At 50.6% G+C, this 8,200-nt stretch overlaps 2 protein-coding genes across 2 annotated transcripts in view; one reads left to right on the top strand and one right to left on the bottom strand.

Annotated features, from left to right (window-relative positions):
• Window positions 1-183, bottom strand: part of DHX30 (DExH-box helicase 30) — a 29,627-nt gene extending 29,444 nt beyond the window's left edge. Inside the window, exon 1 of the mRNA XM_044419497.1 lies at window positions 129-183. The gene's annotated coding sequence lies outside the window, so the exon portion shown is untranslated. The remainder of the gene's footprint in view (window positions 1-128) is intronic.
• Window positions 184-1,473: 1,290 nt separating this feature from the next.
• The window catches only part of LOC123017870 (KAT8 regulatory NSL complex subunit 1-like), a 47,703-nt gene continuing 40,976 nt past the window's right edge, over window positions 1,474-8,200 (top strand). Inside the window, exons 1-2 of the mRNA XM_044419509.1 lie at window positions 1,474-1,579; window positions 4,589-4,715. The gene's annotated coding sequence lies outside the window, so the exon portion shown is untranslated. The remainder of the gene's footprint in view (window positions 1,580-4,588; window positions 4,716-8,200) is intronic.

Genomic DNA, 8,200 nt, shown 5'->3' with positions numbered 1-8,200 from the left:
CGGCGGCGCGCCGAGCCCCGTTCTCCGCTCCCCGCCACCCCCGTGGCGACGCCTCCGCCGCCCGCCGGCCGGCCGGCCGGCCCGAGCGGCACCGCGCCTCCCCCGCCCCCTCCGCCGAGGCCACCGACCTCCTTCCCACCACAGCTCTTCTCCGCGCGCGCGCGGCGGCGGCGGCGGCGCCCTGAGGAGGGACGAGGAGGGCCGGGCGGGCGGCTGCTCCCAGACCGGCCGGTCCGCTCGTTTCCCTCTCAGCGGCCGGCACTACAACTCCCGGCAGGCGCCGCGGCAGCACGACTTCCGATCCTTGTACGCAAGCGGAAGTGAGGCGAGAGGGGGACCTCTCGGCCGGAGGGCGGCCGGCGGGGGCGGGCGGGGCTTGTCTGGCTCCCGGGCAACGGGCCGGCCAATGGTGGCGCGAGGCGGGGCTTGCGCGGAGCCGCGCGGGGGGCGGGCCCAACCGCTGCGCTGCGCTGCGCTGCGCTGCGCTGCGGGGAGGCGAGTGCCGCGGCCGGTGAGTAAATGGGGCCGCCCCGGGCGCCCGCGGCCCCTGCCCCGCCGCCCCGGCCCGCGGGGCCCCCGCCCGCCCGCCCGCCCGGTGGCGTGACAGGCCGAGCCGCGTCCGGGGAAGCCGCTCCCCCGCTGCCGGAAAAGCCGCGCTGGCTTGCGGGAGCCTGGCGAGCCCCGCGGCTCGTGGGCGCGAGCTGAGAAATGATGGTTTCCGGAAGGTCCGTGTCGCAAGCGGGGCCCTTGAACGCTCCCCGCGGAGGGAGTTCGCCACGGACCTGGCAGCGGCTCTGCGGAAAGACCCCGCAGCCCGTTTTGGGGCGGAATCGAGCGCGCCCTGGCTGGGAATGGCTGCCGGAAGAGCGGCCTCAACCGGCCCCAGCAGCCTGTGCCGTGCGGAGCCCCGGATGGTGGGTGCGATCCTATGCATGGTTCGGGGCGGGGGGGGGGGGGGCCTAAAACCCCCAGCATTCCCCAGCCAGTCTGGGGCCGGTCTAACTGAGGAATGCTGGGAGTTTTAGGTATTCCCCCCCCCCCCCGATCCAGACATGCACAGGAAGCTTCTATTTAATGCACCAACAGCCTCAACTTCGGCAGTCTTGGGCCCCACCAGAGAGCTTTGGCTGTGGGGCGGTACAGAAATGGAATAAATGGAAACATTTGATTATACCTACCACAGTATAATCATCTGTTATATTCTTAATAATTTATTATTATCATTATTAGAACATTTCTATGCCGCCCCTTGCCAGCCTGCTAACTTTGAACCAGCAGATGAAACCCCTTTTGTTCAGCCAAGTGTTTAAAATAGCCTTAATATAATCTAAACTGCTCTTCGTTTCTAAGTTAGTTTTATGGGGGTGGATCTTGTATTTTTAATTTTTTGAAAGTGGGTCAGTACTGTTGGAATCTGTATAAAGGACGACATTTAGAGATGTGCTCGATGAATGCATTAACGCTTGTTCCTTCTTAGGTGGAGCCTGGCAGAAGGTTCAACAGGTGCAGCTATTGCACATCACTGATACTCACTTCAGAGGGGAAGATCTCTGACTGGCATCCTCCACGGCTAGCTGGGGTACGCTGGGAACTGTAGTCCAGAATATATATTATACAAAACTTCAAAAAATGAGCCAATTAAAAGTATTTTAGTTCATTTCAATATATAGCATTAAAATATATTGGCAGCATATAATAGCCAAAAAAATTAAAACATCATTAAGAATAAAAAAATCACCTGTTAAAGTAAATATGGAATAGACACGCCTTAAGTCGGTGCCTAAAGACCAAAAGAGTGAGCACCAACTGGATCTCCAGTGGAATCGAATTCCAAAGCTGGGGTGCTATACTTGAAAAAGCCCCCCTCCTCGCAAAACCCCCCTTCACTTCATTAGTGGGAAGACTGGAGAAGCTTCATGTATGGGCTGGTACATGTGGAGAAAGGCGCTCCTTCAGATTTAGGCCTTTGTCTGTTATTGTAATCACTGAATTGAGCCTGGAAGCAACTGGCAGCCAACGTAACCTGCGCAGGACCTGTGAGATACACTCACAAAGGCCTCTCACAGTGCCCAGGCGTGCTGCCCCATTTTGGAGAAGTTGCAAGGCCCAGGCCATTCTCAAAGGGCGCACTGCAATAATCCACGCGGGAGGTTTCCGGCACGTGGATCACGTGGTGCACGTGGACCTGGTGCGGCTCCACTGCCCAGGTGGGGATGCAGAGAAATTGACCGAGAAATTGCCTGCTGGCTCGGAGCCGCTGACCTTCCTAGTGGCTAGGGCAGAGATGTAGGGCTCCGTTCTGTTCTTCTTCAGCCCCACCTCCTGTTTTCCGTCCAGTATTCTGAACAATGAAAACAGGTCTGAGGAACCAGAGTAAGGTGTGGTTCTCATATTTACTGTAGAAGCCAGTAGCTCTTCACTTTCCATGAAGCAGTTCCTGAACGGCTACGCAAGGCTTCTGTGTCGCTTTTGCTCCTGTTCAAGATCAGGCTGTGGTCCTACCTTTCGTGCTTCTGGCAGTCAGAAGCTCCTCCACCTGGAAGCATCTCATCTTGCAGCACAAGGCGAGAGAGCCGACGGGGGCAAGCGCTCCGGAACTACAGAATTTGCTAGAGGGGCTTTTTAATCCATCTCGTGGGAAGCTTTGTAAATGGACTGAACGGATGGATTGTGCCTGGCTGAGGTCAGTTTTTTGGCCCCTGGGTCCATGAACTCCTGCCGAGTCAGGTCTTTTCCATCTTGTCAACAAGGGTATCATGTGAAACTTAACCAAAAGTTTCACTAGAATCGCATGTTGTCCATGATATTCCCAGGATCTGTCAGACTAGGAAAAGGGGAAGTAAGGTTGCTCTTCCATCACATATTCTTGAGAATGTGTTCCAGAATTTTGCCGAGTATGGACATCCGGCCGACTGGTCTGTAGCTTTCTTCGTGTATCTTTTTTTGGTCCTTAAAGATCAGGACATCAGGCAGAGAAGTGATGTGAAGAGGGATTGGCAGCTCAGGTAAAGAAATGGTGAGAGGGCACGTAGCTACTTCAAAATGAGTTCCGATCCCCAGGCCAGGTGAATTAACAAACTGCCAGCAATTAGCAAACCACTGAATTACCTCCCTGGTGCTGAAAGAGCTTCTGGCCAGTCTTTCAGAGCAGCTGCCTGAAATGTGCGATCCTTGGAGTGATGCTGGAAGACTGGCGATGGACCAGTGTCCCCGTTGTGGGGAAGTGGCAAAAGTGTGAATGCCGGGGGAGCGCCTCAAACAGATGAGCTGTCAGACTGCAAGGACCCAAACAATAGTGAACCAGTTACTAGGAGCTGCCATGGCCTTGCCGGGACCAGACCCCGCCCCCCGCTTTATTATTTTATTTTATTTATTTAGGGAACTTCTATGCCGCCCCATTCGCCAAAGCCTCGGGGTGGCTCACAATCATAAATAAATAACATAATATAAAACAATATAATTTAACAGTATAAATTAAGTTGCCCTGGCCAAAGAATAAAATAAATAAATAATATTAACAATTAAAATATCGTTTGAATAAAAAGGTCTTTGCCTGGCGCTGAAAAGCAAATGACAGCGCCAGGCGGACCTCTGGGGAGCGCATTCCATAGATGGGGCGCCACCGCAGAGAAGGCCCTCCTCCGGGTGCTCACCCTCCTAATGTCCTTCACGGAGGGTTCCCGGAGAAGGGCCTCTGCCGCTGATCTCAGGGGGCGGGGGGGCACGTATGGACGTATGTGCTCCTTCAGGTAACCAGGACCCAAGCCGTTAAGGGCTCTATAGGTCATCACCAACACCTTGAATATTAAACTTCCATTCTGCTATAATTGGCCCAAGGGCCTTTTAAGTGGATTACAATAGACTAGAAACACACTCTTTCCTTTTTTTCTTAGCGAAACACCTTTGGTAGATCCTGGAAGCATTTGAGCACAGAATGGTTTGCTTTAGCAAAGCATTTGATGAGGTTTCATACAAAATCCTAGCTGGCGAGCTGGCAAAATGTGAGCTGGATGTGGCCCCTCTTTGGTGGATCATCCGCAGGCTCCCGCGAGGGTCCGTCGTAGGCGCTTGCAGGTCCTGCCCTCTCCCGTCATGCTCTATCATGCTGGGCTTTCGCCTTTTCAGTGCACGGGCAGGCGATGTAATCTTGTCCTCAGTTGCATCACAGAGGAGGCATTTTGGGGGCAGGATCTCATACAGCCTCAAGTGCCCGATCCTGCCTGATCGTGGAAGCTAAGCAAAATCAGGCCTGGTGGAAATCAGGATGGGTGACTTAAAATGTTGTGAACCACCCAGACCGCTTCAGCTATGAGCCGGTATAGAAATGTAATGTTATAGTAATAAAGATGTGCTTATGTTCCTGCCCCAAGGCTCATGCAATGGGGCAGCATGTAAGTTGTCTAAATAAAAAAATAAATAAAATTATTTAGTATATGTAATATTATTGGTTCATTTCATTTTACTTCCACACTGCTTCTGAACCCACGCGCATTAACCACACGTGACTATTTCCTCTAATTTTATTGGTCCTGTGGCATATATTCTACTGTATTTCCAGACCTAAAATTGTGTTTTGGAAATATTCTAGATCCAACATGGATGAACCTGAAATGGGAGGAGCTTATTTTGATGTCCTCACGGCAAATTGCACTGGCCTGCCACAGTCCTCGCAACCCTTCAGAAACAGACGGGTCAGGAAGGGGAATCACCTGAAGGTAAGCTGGCCGGCATCGCACATGAAACATTTCATGTTGTGTCTGTTCCAAATTCCATCTGAGTAATTATCCAAGCTGGCTTACTCAAGGGGGCAGTGGCAGAAAAATCAGGCCCCTCCAGTGGCTATTTTCTCTCAGCTCAGCATTGCTATTGTTTTATTTATTTTTATTTATTTATTAAGACATTTATATGCCGCCCCATTCGCCGAAGCCTCGGGGCGGCTCACAATATGAAGAAAATTACTAAAGTGACAATATAAAACTAACAATATAAAATAAATATAAAAGAAGTCGCCCTGGCCAGATAAATAAGCAAATATTGTTAACAATTAAAATGACGTTTAAATAAAAAGGTCTTCGCCTGGCGCCGAGAAACAAATAACGACGGCGCCAGGCGGACCTCTCTGGGGAGCGCATTCCATAGATTGGGCGCCACCGCAGAGAAAGCCCTCCTCCGAGTACATACCCTCCTAATTTCCTTCACTGAGGGCTCCCGGAGGAGGGCCTCTCCCGCAGATCTCAAGGGGCGGCCGGGCATATATGGACGTAAGCGCTCCTTCAGGTCTCAGTCCTGTGCGTGTTTCCTTAGCTGGATGTCCGAGTTCAGTGGGGTTTACCCCGATTCAGTGCTGTTTCAGGAGTGTCCCAGTTATGAGTATTGTTACATTGCGTGTATATCCCGCTTCTTTTCCTCTTGCGAGGAGCCCTTGCGAGGTTACACTGAAAGTGAGGGACAGGCCCAAAGTTACCCAGGCAGCATCGGTACTGAGTGGGGGTTAGACCTTGGCTCTCTCAGCCCCACACCTTCCCCACCACACCAACTTTATTAAAGAGCTACTTCGATCTCCAGGGCACAAGCAGCACCTTGGCTCGCATTTGGCAAGCTTTGGAAAATACTGCCGAGCGTGCTTTTGTGGACTCGATCTCTTAGGCATGTAGAGTGGTGTAGCAAAATGGTAAGCCACATTGTGTTTGCACCACACAACAGTCCACTCTGTTGTTTATTCCCCTGGTGAGGCCGCCGGGCAGGTGTGGTTGCTGTTTTGAATATGCAGTCCCTGCTCACAAGTTGTCGTGTGTTGGTACAGAAGGGCACTGCACCGTGTGTCCTGCACTAGAGTTTTGATGTTCCCCGCACACCAGTGTGACACACCAGGTTGTTTAGCCCTTGTATTAACGATACTGGAGTGGGTGGCAAAACCCCAAAAACCCAGGTGGGGGTTGGGAGTGCAGAATGGTGCAGCTTGTGGGTTAAATATTTCTTACTGTGTGTTGTTAAAACCTTGTCAACAAGAAGGTTGCAAACCCCACTAAATGCTGATGATTTTTAATTTTGTTAGTATTTAGTAGTTAGTATTTAGAGAGGTTCGTGTTGTTCCTATTTTTAAAAGACTGTAGCATTTTCTTTAATATATATCTTGTTTCTCTGCAGTTGCTCATATTCAAGGTGGTATCACAGATTTTAAGAGACAACAAAGTACAATTTCATGGCAGAAGTAAAACAAGAAACATAAACCAGTCTAGCAAATAGCAGCTCTAGAATGCATCCTCTAGACACCCTCACTAAAAATTCCTTACCAGAGTAAAACAGTTTTAGGGTGCAATTCTGTGTGTATTTTGATAGACAAAACCCTGCAGCTCCCAGCATCCATCCATGGAGCGTGGCTGCCTGGGGAAAGTTGGAAACTGTAGATGCTTTTCTTCCTAAACATGGTAGGGTCACACCTTTAAGTGCATGCTTAGAAGGCAGGCAGGTGGGCAACCTCTTGGGAAAGCAAGATTTTTTTTTGGCAACAGCTTAACAAACAACATTACTGCTTACAAAGGGTTTTTAAACCACTAAATTCATACTAACTGTGCTGAGAATAGGAGTATAATTTAGTTTTCTGTACTTACAAGTGTTGGTTATCACCTTGTATAGAATATTCTCTATTTTATACCCTATTTGTTATTCATTCATTATATTCCCATACCTTTGAATATGGGCCAAGTCACAAAGATTACAAATGCATTATATATAATATAAACCCCTTTTACTTATAAATGTATCAATATACCACACATACATATATCTCAACAACTTTTTAAACTATCAGTATGGAAAATCTAGGACTTATTCATCTTTTCCCCATTCTCTAAATAAGCAGAGAAAGAAAAGAACCAATTTCAGATGTTGGAAAGTGAACTTTACTAGTTCAGCTACTGGCTAGAATGTAATACTTTTTTGAAGTCGAGATAACACTGCATTCTGTGTTAAGGATGTGAAGTTTTGCACAATCCTGTCATGCCTAATCTGTCTTACTCTTTGGTATGTGAGAGTAAGATTGCCATATAAGAGAAGGTGCGGCCCAATCCGCCTCATGTTTTCTCAGAAGCAAGTCCCACTTAGTTCAATGGGATTTCATCCTGAGGCAGAAAAGCAGGATACATGCTTTTTGTGACATCTTCCCCATTATATGATCTGGCCTGGGCAACTTCTTCTTCCTTCTCTTTCTCCTCCTATATTTTTATTTTATACTGATAATTTTAATTTTGTATTTGTAAATCAATGTATTTTTTGTATTTTTATATTTAATGGTAATTTATTATGTACTATTGTATTTCAATGTATTTTATCATGTTGTAAGCCGCCCCGAGGTTTCGGCAAGGGGCGGCATAGAAATGTTATAATAATAATAATAATAATAATAATAATAATATCTGTGCTCAGGATTGCACTCCTATACAGATCGATTTGGAAATAGCCCCGGTTGCATTTATTAGGACTTCAGATTGGGAATGCTGTAATTCTGTACCCACCTTGTGTGAGAGAGAGCCTTGCTAAATTCAATTAGACTTACTTCTGAGGATAGGATTTCACTTTTAACCTCACTTGCCTTTGGTTGGACAGAATGTATTATACACCTGTTTGCGTAAGCATGGCCAGTTGGCTGCTGAGCGCCTTCTTAAAACAGGAAAAGGAGCGTGCCCGTAGCATCGACGCTTGAGCCGGACCGCCTCGCATGGGAGGCCTGGCGATCAGCGGCCCCTCGGCGCCTTCGCTGCGTGGCCCTTCCGGGCTTTTGCAAGGAAGAAGCGGGCGTGGGGCGGCGGCGGCGTCCTCGCCGCCTTGCTGGGCCTCGGCCCTTTCCCCGCTCCGTACCGCGGCGGCGGCAGCGGCAGCGGCGGGAGGAGCGGCTCGGGCCCGGGCCGGGCCCACTCCGACGGGCAGGCTTCCCGCCAGGGGCCGCGCGCGGCGACTGCGCACGCGCCGCCTCGCGGGGCCACGGTGGCTGCGCGCAAGCGCGCCCTGCGTCGTCCTCCTGCGCATGAGCGTGCAGGGAAGCCCCGGGCTCCCGCGCGGGGGCGGGGAGGGCCGTCCGCGGGGCGCGCACGCGCAGAGCGCGCGGGCGGCGGCCGCCCCCTGTCGGCTGCGGGGGCCGCCAGCGCACCTGCACCCTCATGCGCAGGAGGACGACGCAGGGCGCGCTTGCGCGCAGCCACCG

This window comes from Varanus komodoensis, unplaced genomic scaffold, assembly GCF_004798865.1.
Source record: "Varanus komodoensis strain SLA01 unplaced genomic scaffold, ASM479886v1 scaffold104, whole genome shotgun sequence".
Taxonomy (NCBI): Eukaryota; Metazoa; Chordata; class Lepidosauria; order Squamata; family Varanidae; genus Varanus; species Varanus komodoensis.
The sequence above is the reverse complement of the archived record's forward strand: the minus strand, read 5'-3'. Positions and strand labels throughout refer to the sequence as shown.